Source organism: Rhinolophus hipposideros (assembly GCF_964194185.1).
Source record: "Rhinolophus hipposideros genome assembly, chromosome: 12".
Lineage (NCBI taxonomy): Eukaryota > Metazoa > Chordata > Mammalia > Chiroptera > Rhinolophidae > Rhinolophus > Rhinolophus hipposideros.
This window is the reverse complement of record NC_138058.1, coordinates 33,683,509-33,697,044: the sequence shown is the minus strand read 5'-3', so window position 1 is coordinate 33,697,044 and position 13,536 is coordinate 33,683,509. Positions and strand designations below refer to the sequence as shown.

Here is a 13,536-nt window from a genome sequence, read left to right as displayed (position 1 = left end):
GTGTTCAATCAACATGGTTTCCTTCCAATGCTAAACTTTATAGATATGTAAATATTTTCAATATTATTTAAAGGAAAATCTATTAATCTAAGTATTCTACAACAATGTAGTTTTTCAGAGTTTATAAGATCAATAGCATATGTGACAGAAATTGTTTAAGAAAATACATAGAAAATAAGTGTATGGGCTTATCAAAGGAAATGATTTCACTTGCTGGCTCCTTGGCCAGGATTTAACTTTGAGATAGAAACAGGTAAGATAAAAACAAAAAAATACTGATTAATATATGATTATAAACATCCCACACGGGACATATGGCAATAAATTCAAATTTATTCATTCATTTATACATTCAAAAACTATTTTGATTGGGCATTTATTATGAACTAGACACTTTGTTACAGATTAACTAGTCATTTTCTATGTAGAATCTGCACTGAACATAAATTACCTCTTATTTAGCTTTAGTTCTTAACAGAAGACAAGGTAAAATTTCTTCAGATGCTGATCATTCATTCATTCATTCAATATCTATTGAGACCTATTATATCCCAGGCATGTGCTAGATACTGGAGATAAACAGCAAACAGATCAGGCTTTTTTTCTTTTTCTTTTTTTTTCTGTTTCAACATTTATAAGGATGACAGCATAGTAAAGTCAACAGTGGTAATGGACATCAAATATAAATTAGAGAGAAAGGAACAGATCTACTCTATGACAGTTGGTGGCAAGCAGGCGAGATGCAAACTTAGATTTTCACATACTCTTTGGACACGTTACTTGCCAAATTATTTAAGCAGCACTTATGGCATTGACCATAACGAGAATGAGTTGGTAGTATAGGCTACTGGGATGCTGGGTGCTCTGCGGGGACAGAAGTGGCAATTCTACCTTGGAAGAGGGATAGAACTAAAGCATGGTAATGTGAGCTTACATTTCAGTTAGGGGAGGGGACAGATAAACAAAGAAGTAACATAACTACAAACTGTGATGAGTACTAAAAGGGGACAAAAACAAGGATGGAAGGTGGACAGTAACAGGGGAGAGGGTAAGGAAGCTCTTCATCAGGGTGATTAGGGTAGATCTCTGAGGGCAGGGACCTTTGGTTCACTGCTCTGTCTTAAGCATCTAGAATATGCCTGGAATGCAGTAAAGCACTCACAAATGAATAGAAGATAATACATAAACCGAAACCCAAAGGATGCTAACCATTGAAAGAGAAGGGCATTCTAGTCAGAGGAAACAGCATGAACAAAGGCTCTGAAGTGGGAAAGAACTTGAACTGTTTGAAGACCTGAAAGAAACCAGTGTGGCTGGAGCAAAGTGATCAAGGAGGGGAAAATAGTGGGGAAGACGAATTTGAAAAAATAGTCAAGGACCAGCCAGATCATGCTGGGATTCAGAAACAGTGATAACGAGTTTGTCGTTCATATGATTTTTAAAAAATTGAACAGGAACAACCCTAGAAATACTAGAGTGAAGTACATCCACCAGGTAGGACACTATATTTCCATGACTCTGATGACTGAAGTTGACAAAAGAAAGATCATGAAGTTGTATTTAATGAAACCCCAGACATGTTAGCAGAGCTCTTAGATTTTAAAATGGAAATAAAATTCAAGGCTTTATCTTGAAACCTCTTTGTTAAATTGTACCAGCACTAGGAAAGTAAACAGTGTTCTGCACAGATTTAAACAAACTTTCTCAAATCAAAAAGGAAGATAAGGTCCTTAGGGTTTGGATTTTGGAAATAATTGATTCTCTGTCTTTAGTTGCTTTTAGGGGCTCTGTGTAGAGCCACCCACTTGAATAACCTTCAGTGAATATGCTAAAATTGCATTCCCTACCTTGGCTTATGTATAGGCCACTGAAGTAGGAAGAACTAACTGCACAGGTTGAGTATACATTATTTTCTTCTCTCCTATCTACCTTATTTGTATTTCTTCCACTATCATAGGCAACAAGGGAATAAATTAAGGCTGTTACAGGACAGGTAAAACTATTATCCCAGAATGATTTGGGTCCATCAATGTGGGATAAAAGCAGGCTGAATCACTCAAAGACTGCAGGGTGACAACCAACCTCATCCCACCCTTCATCTTTTTCCATCCTCCAACCTCCAACCTAAAACACTAACTATAATAAAACAGGAATGCAATTTGGAATTATTGTGATAATTGTTATAGGGTGAACATTATTATTAAAACTTTCCTATGTGTAACAATAGTTTAATAGGAGATAAAAGGAAACATTAGATGTGAACTAGTTAGTTCAAAAGGAATTAATAGTTTTTGTTTTTAAAAAATTCAAATCAGATATACCTTTTGTCACTGCTCTGTAATAAATACTTAATATACATTACTTCATTTAGTCCTCACAACAACCCTTGATGTCAATTTTAATATTTCCATTTATAGATTAGAGATGTTGTTACTTACCTAAAATCACACAAATAATATTATTATGATAATAATGGCAAAATCAGATTCAAACCCAAGTCTGACAATTTTTCACCACTTTGTGTATATATATATATATATATATATATATATATATATACACATATATAACATATTTAGTAATTATTTTACATTGGCATTATTTGAAAATAGGTTAGCAAGGATACTAAATAGTTTGTTTAACAGCAACCATCTTGTTTTGAAAACAACCCCTGTATATTTGTGTAGCATTTGTTATGAAGTGTTTTCATTGAATCTTTACCACATCCTTTAAGTAAGCAGACAGATATTACAGAAAAGGAAACTGAGGCACTGCACGTGGTCTCCCTGTTGTGGCCCCTCCCTGGGGTCCTGGCTATGTCCTCTTTGTGACCTGGAAGGCTAGCCCAGTGCCAGCAACCCTTAAAAATGTTAAACAGCTTTATTGAGGTATAAATGACTTACAATAAACTACACATATTTAATGTGCACAATTTGTTAAGTTTTGACATATGTATACATTTGTGAAACCAACACCACAATCAAGATATTAACCATACAGAACATACCCGTCACTCCCAAAAGTTTCCATGAATGTTTATGAATGAACAAAAACCAAATCTTTAGACTGCTAGGCTGGTGCTGCTTTTCTTACACTCAAAGAAAAGTCTGTGTGTTTGTATGTTACTTTAACCTGTTATATGCTGTTGTACATTTACGGAAAAGAACATAATTGAAGATAAAACATCTTAATTGTAGAGCCCCAGACATATGCTGCATGAATCATGTATGGAGTCTGCCACTTGGGAATGAGAACATCCTGCCTGCTTTCTGATGAATCACCAATTCACAGTCCCTCAGAGACCTTAGCCTGGCCCTGCTCTTGGATTCCCGAAGGCAACCAGGTTTATTGTGTCTTTATACTATAATTCCCCGAAAATAAGACCTAGCCGGACATTCAGCTCTAATGCGTCTTTTGGAGCAAAAATTAATATAAGACCCGGTCTTATTTTACTATAAGACTGGATATAACATAATATAATTATAATATAATTGTAATGTAATATATATAATACCGGGTCTTATATTAATTTTTGCTCCAAAAGACGCATTAGAGCTGACTATCCGGCTAGGTCTTACTTTTGGGGAAACAGAGTTTGCTTTCTGCTTAAGCAACTCTCAGCACTACTTTTGCCATTTGTTGTCTCAATTTCTTTCTGTTTATCTGCTGAGGGTGGTGGTGAAGCTCCTGGGCTTCTGAGCTTCTACCTGGGTTCAAATCCCAACTCTACCACTTACAAGCTGGAGGAATTTGGGCAGGTTGACTCTGCACAGAGCCTGGTAGTTTGATAGTAATTTTTGGTAGATGTTACACGTAACTATTTTCTCTGACAACTGGCTTATATACTATTCAGCCCACGTGGCAGAAGTGTCCAAAACTCTTGCTTCACAGGATATCTCCTCCCCCATGTCTAGTTTTTATATTTGTACCATTTAAGAGACTAGTCCATTAAAAGCAGAATTCCAGCCAAGAATATAATGGTCTAACTTGGAAAACAATTACTAAAACTAGTTTCACTTCTGTATTTCTTTCTGGAACCAATTAATCTACATTAAAGGGTTTGTTTTGTTTTGACATATATATGTATAGATATACAGACATACACATATATATGTATACATTAAAGGCACACACACAAAGGTATAGAACAAATCTGTTATTACTTAAAGCAATCAAAATCTGATATCCAATATTCTTTAAATAGTGAGTTATTCACTTTCAATGACATTGTTTCATAGCACATAAAATTAAGATGTTAACATAATCACTCTTTCTGACATATAATAGCTAATAAAGACACATTAATAAAGAAGTCATATCAAGTATTTTACACTGTCCTTGAAAGGGTAGACACCAAGAGTTCTTCATTGATTTCCAATTGTTCTTAGGATAAAGCTATTGCCTCTTCTCTTTGTACCTCCTTTCCCCTGATGAAAGTTCTTCCAAAGAATTATTTATACTTAAGTTTCCACTGACTGGCCTTTCTCTCTTGAGCCCACTCCACCCAGGTCTTCTTCCCACTGTGTTACCAAAACTACACTTACAAAATCACCAATGACCTCCCCACAGTCAAATCTAAAGGACAAATCTCAGTTTTTATCTTTTTTTTTTCTTCAGTTTTTATCTTATTCTGCCTATCAGTATCAAATGACTTACTTGGTTGGTCTCTTCTTTCTGAAACACTTTCCATATTTGGTCTCCAAGATACCCGCCTCCTTGGTTCTCATCCTACATTAATGGCCATTCCATCTCTGCATTCTTTGTTGAGTTTGCCTTTATCTTCCCAACCACTAAAAACTGGAGTGCCCAGGTCTCATTCCAGAGACCTCTTCTCTTCCCTGCCTACATACACTCACTCAGAGTTCTCATCCAGTCCGTGACTTTAAATATCATCTATATGCTATTGCATCCCAAATTTATATATCTAACCCAGCTCCTACCCAAACTCCAGACATGGATACATATACCACGGGCTATTTGATATCTCCAGGCACTTCAACAAGCCCAAAAGTAAACTGCTAATCTTCTGCCCTATGTTGCTCTTCTTTTATCATCTCTATTTCATAAAAGTAGTTAACATCATTCTTCCACTTACTCAGGCCCAAATCTTGGAATCATTCTTGATTCCTCTCCTCTCACAGCCCACATCCAATCCATTAGAACATCCAATTAGTTGTACCTACAAAACTTATTCATGATGACACTACTTTGCACTACCCTCTCCTCTGCCACCTTAGACCAAACCACAATCATCTCATGTCCACCTCACTCAGTAACTTTTTTACCCTATGAAGTAATAGTTTTTAAATGTAAGTTAAATTGTTACTTTTCTGCTTAAAACTCTCCTATAGTTTCCCATTTTACTCAGAATGAAAAATCCTTAATCATGACCTATAAGTCCCCATATGACCTCTCTACCACCACCATCTCCACCAGCTCTCTCATTTCCTCTTGCTTTCCCTCTTGCTCAGCCCACTCTATCCACAGTGGTATCCTTACTATTCCTCACACATACCAAGCACACTCTATCTCAGGGCCTTTGTACTTCTAATATTCTCCAGATATTCATATGTAATGCCCTAACTTCCTTTATCAGCTCTAATTATCCCATACAAGATATATCCCCTCTTCTTTCTTGATACCCTATCCTGATCTACTATTCATTGCACTAAAAAAAATAAAAAACTTTAAAAAATAATTGTAGATTTATATGCAGTTGTAAGAAATAATACAGAAACCTGTATACCCTTTACTCAGTTTCCCCCAATGGTCACAGTTTACACAACCTATAATATAGTATAACATCACGACTAGGATATTAACATTGATACAGTAAAGATACAGAATTTTTCCACAGTTCCATCATCACAGGGATTCGTGTTGCCCTTTATAGCCATGCCCACTTCCCTCCAACCTTCAACCCCTCCTTAACCCCTGGCAGCCACTAATCTGTTCTCCATTTCTACAGTTTTATTATTTCAAGAATGTTATATAAATACAATCATACAGTGTTACCCTTGGGAATGGCTTTTTTACAGTCAACATTAATTCCCTGTAGATTCATCCACGTTGTGTCATATGTACCTTTTTTTTTAACACCTGACATATATTGGGAGTGCCAAAAAACGTATACAAGTGGACACTTTGGTAAACATTGCTCATGCAGTAGTTTGCTTTAATCAGAAGTGTCTGGACATTGATGGTAACCACTTTGAGCACCTCTTGTAATTGCAGAAGTCAAATGTAATTTGTACTCATCTTTTGTATATATGTTGTATATATTGTATATATGTATACTATATATGAATGTATATATTGTATATGTAGTATATATTATATATATTTTGTATATATTGAGTATTACAATTCTAATAGTCTTTTCCTTTCTTAAAATGTGTATAAAAATGGCACCCTCTGTAATATTTGCTTATTAGGCTAAGCCATATGAGAGCAGGAAATCTATTTTGTACATGGTACTTATAATGTAGACATATAATATATATTTGTTGAGTAAATGAAGTTCAGACATGACCTATAAGAACCTAAATGAAGCACGCTTACCTTTCCAAACTCATTTTTCACTTCCACGACATCCCCCCAACCCTGCTACCCAACTCCCATCCAAACACACTTAATAGTGAAGTGCCATTCAGATACATTAAAAATCTTGCCATTTATGGCTCTGATTTTTTTCACCATTGCTGTTCAGAACAGTGGTTCTCAAACTTTAGCATACACTGGAATCACCTGGATGGTGAATCTTATTAAAAGACAGATTGCTAGGCTCCCACCCAGAGTTGTTAATACATTAAATCTGGGATGGGGCTTAAGAATCTGCATTTCTGACAAGTTCCCAGGTGATATTGATGTTGCTGGTCCATGAACCACTCTTTGAAAACACTTTTTATTTCCCTTCCCACTTCACCTGCCTAATTTCTTACTTAACCTTCAGTCCTTCCCTCACCTTCGAACACAGCGTTCTATGGCACACTGTAGTTACCCTATCACATAACTTATCACATACTGTAATGTCCTATTTATGTCCTATTCTGCTTCTCTCCCACCAGACTATTATCCTCAGCACCTAGCACAATCTGATAAGTAGCACTATGTACGACTACATGATGATTGAACAGGTTCCTTAATTTTGATACTTCAAAAGACTCTACTGAAACAGTATCTTTATAGTCACAGGAAAATTAGAAGGAAGTGCTTCTTCTATGTGCTAGACATAAAAGATGAAAACATCAAGGATCCCTTTATTGATAGGTTTAAGAAAAATATGGCAATTTTTCAATGTTAAGGTTTTCTAGGAAGAGTTTATTACCAAATTCTTTTCAACCAAAACACCACACACTGAAATAGTGACTGACAGCCAAGGTCAAGAATGCAAGTTAAGATACTTTACCCATTGCTTTTTCAATAATTACTTCAAAGTCTGTATTTTGTTCTTCTAAAAGTGTACCCTTTTCCATTCAGACTAAACACCCTAAACCAAAGACTAACATAGAGGCCAGCCTGGTGGCTCAGGCGGTTGGAGCTTTGTGCTCCTAATGCTAAAGGCTGCCGGTTTGATTCCAACATGGGCCAGTGGGCTCTCAACCACAAGGTTGCTGGTTCAACTCCTTGAGTCTCGCAAGGGATGGTGGGCAGCACCCCCTGCAACTAGCAATGGCAACTGGACCTGGAGGTGAGCTGTGCCCTCCACAACTAAGACTGAAAGGACAACAACTTGACTTGGAAAAAAAGCCTGGAAGTCCACACTGTTCCCCAATAAAGTCCTGCTCCTCTTCCCCAATAAAAAAATCTTAAAAAGACAAAAAAAGACTAACATAGTCAGGCCTCCAATTAACTCTTTAACTGAACCCCAGAGCTGGCTAGATGTTGAAATCGGAACATATTTGCTTTCACAGGTCTATAAACCATTGTCTACAATTCCAAAATAAAAAATGAAGCTCTAGAAACAAAGTTTTTCAGAAATTTAAGGCAAACTTGTTAGGTAGCAAAATCTGACATGAACACATATGTAGCTATTACATAGGTTATATAGCCTCTATCCTAGTTAGGGTTAATATTAATGCATTTTTGTTGCATAAATATCAATAGTTTTGATGACAAGATGCTACTCCAGACCTCACTAATGTGTTACAGAAAATATGGTATATGTATTATATCCCTGTGTAAAATCCCAACAATTCTGAATTCTGAAACACATCTGGCCCAAAGGGTTTAAATAAAGATTATATGCCTATATTAAGAGATATCAATTTCTGTTAATATCTATTTTTTGCCTATTGTATTGAAAATATTTATGGAAATAATGCTCTCTATTGCTTTGTATCTGAAAAATTGGTCTTATTGAAAATAGCTTTCCTCATTCTATGTTTTAGTATTAGCTAAATATTGTTGGAAACTCAATGTTTCTATTCATATCTGAGACTTTCTTTTTACATCAGGTTATAGGAAATTCTATACTTTGTGATCCTTGTGGCTCATTTCCATCAGATGAATCACTGTCATCCTCACATGAATCACCACCAGAACAACTGAAGTTTAGAACTAAAAAATATATGTAGTGGGAAACATTTTGAAATGCATTTGAAAGACTGATGTCACAGTAACAGGCCATTGACATTTAGCAATCTCAATGGATGAAAACAGACTTTTTGTAGATTAAGAAGATGTAAAGAGGACAATGTAAACAGATATTATCATTGTAAAGAGCAAAAACACCTAAAATATATTTATGAATGAACTGAACAAGAAACGTACAGGATCGGGCGGCCCCGTGGCTCAGGCGGTTAGAACTCCGTGCTCCTAACTCCGAAGGCTGCCGGTTCGATTCCCAAATGGGCCAATGGGCTCTCAACCACAAAGTTGCTGGTTCAACTCCTCGAGTCCCTCAAGGGATGGTGGGCAGCGCCCCCTGCAACTAAGATTGAACACGGCACCTTGAGTGGAGCTCCTGAATGGCTCAGTTGGTTGGAGCACGTCCTCTGTCCTCTCAACCACATGGTTGCCGGTTCGACTCCCACGAGGGATGGTGGGCTCTGCCCCCTGCAACTAGCAACGGCAACGGGACCTTGAGCTGAGCTGCGCCCTCCACAACTAAGATTGAAAGGACAACAACTTGACTTGGAAAAAAAGTCCTAGAAGTACACACTGTTCCCCAATAAAGTCCTGTTAAAAAAAAAAGTTGATTGATAAGCTATGATATTTTCAAAAAAAAAAAAAAGTACAGGATCTATGTGAAGAAAATGCTACTGAGAAACTAAAAGAAAACTTGGGTAAATAAAGGGTCACATTTTTAGATGGCACATTTGGTTTCAATGAGAAGTCATTTAAGTGAGCTTAAACTAAAAGAGAAGTTTACTTGAAGGGAGGTAACTTGTGTAGATCCCTGAGAGAAGAAAGGGCAGTAGGACGTTTGTAAGGGCAAAGCAGGACCTGGAAAACCTCCGAACCCCAGGTAGCTACCCCACCACCCTCTGCTGGGGCCACAGGGCTTCTTAGCTCTGCTTCTCCCTGTGCATTTTCCTCTCTTTACAGGCCTGCTTTCTCTGCACTCTAACATATGAGTCAAACATCTCTCCCTCTGTTTTACATTTGTGTCACCATTTTTCAGGTCGAGACCAGGTAAGACTAATTGCAAATGTCTGGGGGAGATAATCTGATTGGACCAGCTTGAATCACTTTTCCATCTACCCCTAGTCCAATCAGCTATATCAGGGAGGGGAGACTCAAGAAGGTATCTTCTCATTAACAAGGATAAAGGTACAGATTGAGACTTGTGGGAGTGGTACAGGCAAATTGAATAGCATATCCATTATAGATGAGCAGATTCCATATTGTGGAAAGGCAATATAATACAAAGGTTAAGAGCAGAGTCTCTGGGGACCAAACTGCCTGAAATTTTTTTTTCCTTCTTCCGCCTGCACCTACTCCTGTTCAGGTGACCTCGGCGTTAGGAGCAGGGTGTTCCAACCACCTGAGCCACTGGGCCGGCCCGAGTTTGACTTTTGATTTTGCCACTTAGTTGCTTGACCCTCAACAAATTATTCAATCTCTTTATGCTTCAGTTTCCTCATTTGTAAAATGAGGGTGATAAGAGTTGTTGTGTGGGTTAAATGAATTAACACAAACAAAAACTACATAAGTGTTTATTATTTTTATAAAGCTTCCCATTTTCCCTAAATTAATCTATAAAATTAAAGCACTTCCCATCAAAATCACAACACTTTTTTAACTTGACAAAATGAATTTAAAGTTACTACCATGTTTCCCCGAAAATAAGACCTAGCCAGACAATCAGCTCTAATGCGTCTTTTGGAGCAAAAATTAATATAAGTCCTGGTCTTGTTTTACTATAAGACCAGGTCATATACTATAATAATAACAGATCTTATATTAATTTTTGCTCCAAAAGATGCATTAGAGATGATTGTTCGGCTAGGTCTTATTTTCGAGGAAACAGGGTAATACCAGCATAGGCCAGAGAGCTGTGTCCTATACAACTAGACTGAGAAACAATGGCTTGAACCAGAGTGGGGGTAGGTAGAAGAAGGGGAAAAAGACCTGGTCTTATTTTATTATAAGACCGGATTTTATATAAGACATGGTCTATAATATAATATAATATAATATAATATATATATAATTAATGTAATATAATATAAAATATAATATAATAAAAATTATATAATGTAATATAATAATTACTGGGTCTTATATTAATTTTTGCTCCAAAAGATGCATTAGAGCTGATTGTCCAGCTAGGTCTTATTTTGGGGGAAACACAGTATGGAAAAAATAATACGTGTATATATATATACACACACACATATGGAGAGGATGGCCGGGGTAGAATGGGACGAAAACACAGACTGATGCAAGTTATTGTAATGTTCTAAATCTTATGTTGGCATTTGTTTCATATTATGTTTTTAAACTTACCTATATTTTAAATATATTTTTTTTGTCAAATATATTTTTAAAAGACAATTCGTAAAGAAATACTCAGAAAAAGATTATTACCCTGCCAAAAATTTTAAAACAATTAAAAAATATATTAAAACAATATTACTGTCCAGTAACAAAGAAATCAATGGAATAGAAAATAAAGTACATATGAAAATTTACTACTATATAAAAGTACCATTTTAAGTTTGTAGGTAAGATTGAATATTCAATTAATGGTGTTTGGCAACCAGCAAGTCATTTAGGGGGAAAAAAATCCAGCTAGATTTTTTTCCTTCCTCCTCATAAATAAACTTCAGATACTTTAAATATAGAAATATTTCTTAAAAGATGTCTAAAAATATTAGGAGAAAATACACACAGGTAAGCATCACGTTAAAGTTGGAAACATAAAGGAAAAAACTATAGACATGCCTACACAATAATGAAATACTTCACAATGACAACCTCATCACCTCAAACGTCTTCTCATGTGCACTCATTTTTGGGTTCTGACTCTGATTAATTCTATGTAAACAGTTTTTACATAGCACAAAATTGTACATATATAATTTTACGATATACGTTTTCTATAACCTGATTGTATACTTTTTCTTGTACTCCTTATTGTCTTTCTATTTAGCCTACACATCCTCAGGATAGTCCATTCTCCACTCTGCTTCCCTCTCCTCTTTCTAAATAACTTTCTTTGAAAGTTATGACCATTTACTCTTTCTCAAGTGAATTTTAGTATCATTTTCTTTAGATCTATAAGTATCATTCTTTTCGTATTTTAATCGAATCATAATATACAAATAACAGAGGTGAATTGTATTTTTTCTATTTTAGTCCATCTCACATTACATGTTCTTCCTTTTTGCTAGAGTTCCTTTTTTGTCCTCTAATAAAGGTTTTATTGAGTGGAAGCCATAAAAAAGAAAAGGAAAAAACTTCCTTCAGCAAATAAACACCACAGGCCATATTAAAAGACGAATTTAAAAAATGGAAAAAATATTTCTAATTATATTTCAAAGGTTAATATTTGTAACATAGAAAAAGCACGTGCAATTTTTAAAATGTAAATATTTCAATTTTAAAATAGGCAGATACCATGACCTAGTAATTCACAAAAATAGCCAATATATGAAAGATGTTTTACACTTAGTCAACAAAATGCAAATTAAAACATGGTAAAAGATTTTTAAAAAGTGATAAAGATCATGAAGATTGACAATACTCAAGATTAGCAAGTAAAGGAAGACACAGCTGTCATTCATATAATCTGTTGGTGGAAAAGTAGTTCAGTAGTCCTCCCTTATCCATGGGGAATACTTTCCAAGACCCCCCAAAGTATGCCTGAAACTATGGATAGTAACAAACATACATACATTCCTGTGATAAAGTTCAATTTATAAATTAGGCACAGTAAACAATTAACAGCAATAACTAATAATAAAATAGAACGACTATAACAACATACTATAATAATAAACATTATGTGAATGTGGTGTCTCCCTCAAAATGTCTTATTGTGCTACATGCACAGCATGGATACGTTGGACAAGGCATGATGATTCACGTCAAGGGCAGGACCCAGCCAGACATTGCACGATTTCATCACGCTACTCAGAACGACGCACAATGTAAAAGTCATGAATTTCTGGAATTTTCCATGTAATATTTTTGGGCCACAGATGTAACTGAAACCAGAAAGCAAAACTATGGATAGGGAGAGAACTGTACATACATTTCGAAAGGAGAGTGGTAACATTATCTAGAATCTTATAGATGTGCATTTCCCTTGATCCAGTAATTCCACTTCTATGAATTTATCGTAAGGAAATAATCAGGTATATGTACACATGTATCTGTACACATTTATATATAATAGCCATCTAATATTGTTTGTACAACTGAAAAACAAGTAAATATCCTGAGTCCAACAATTTTGGTTTTGGTGAATTTTATCCAGTCATTAAATGCCATTACATCCATCCAGTCATTAAAAATGATTATGTAATCTCTTTTACCTGGAAAGACATGAGACATTATTGGGAGAATATAACATGCTCACATTTTTTCCATTAAAAAAACACACAAAACTTCACGTGTATATATGTCTAGAAGTTTATATAACACTATGCCAATACTGTTATTTCTGGATGGCGAGATTGTGGGTGTTTTACTTTTACATACGTTTATGTACTTACTATTGTACAGCTTTGCAAGGAGCAGGCATTTTTTTAAAAGCAGTACTCTTCTTAAAATCAGAAAACACAAGGAAACTTAATTTGCGGAGGAAAACGGGTACCGGGTGAGGATACTGACAGGACTGAGGCAAAGCAACGGCGCTCAATGACCGGAAACACGCCGCCCGGCCCCTCGGGAATTCTGGGTAATGCGCAGCCGCCGCATTACCTCACGAGGAAGAAACATAGCCTTTACAAGAAAAACTAATACCTGTTTCCTTTAACACATCTATTAACTTGAGAGCAGTCTAGGGATGTTTTCATTCTGAAGAGAGTGCGGGAGAAGTCGGGAGTGTGAGGGTTTTTTCTTTAAAAATGAGCTCTTCGCTCC

At 35.9% G+C, this 13,536-nt stretch overlaps 1 protein-coding gene across 3 annotated transcripts in view; it reads right to left on the bottom strand.

The window, feature by feature from the left end:
• Window positions 1-13,313, bottom strand: part of LOC308506145 (uncharacterized protein) — an 86,259-nt gene extending 72,946 nt beyond the window's left edge. Inside the window, exon 1 of one of the 3 annotated variants that reach the window (XM_081069145.1) lies at window positions 13,167-13,313. The gene's annotated coding sequence lies outside the window, so the exon portion shown is untranslated. The remainder of the gene's footprint in view (window positions 1-13,166) is intronic. The other 2 variants (XM_081069147.1, XM_081069146.1) reach the window with 2 other exon arrangements.
• Between the last annotated feature and the right edge of the window lie 223 nt (window positions 13,314-13,536).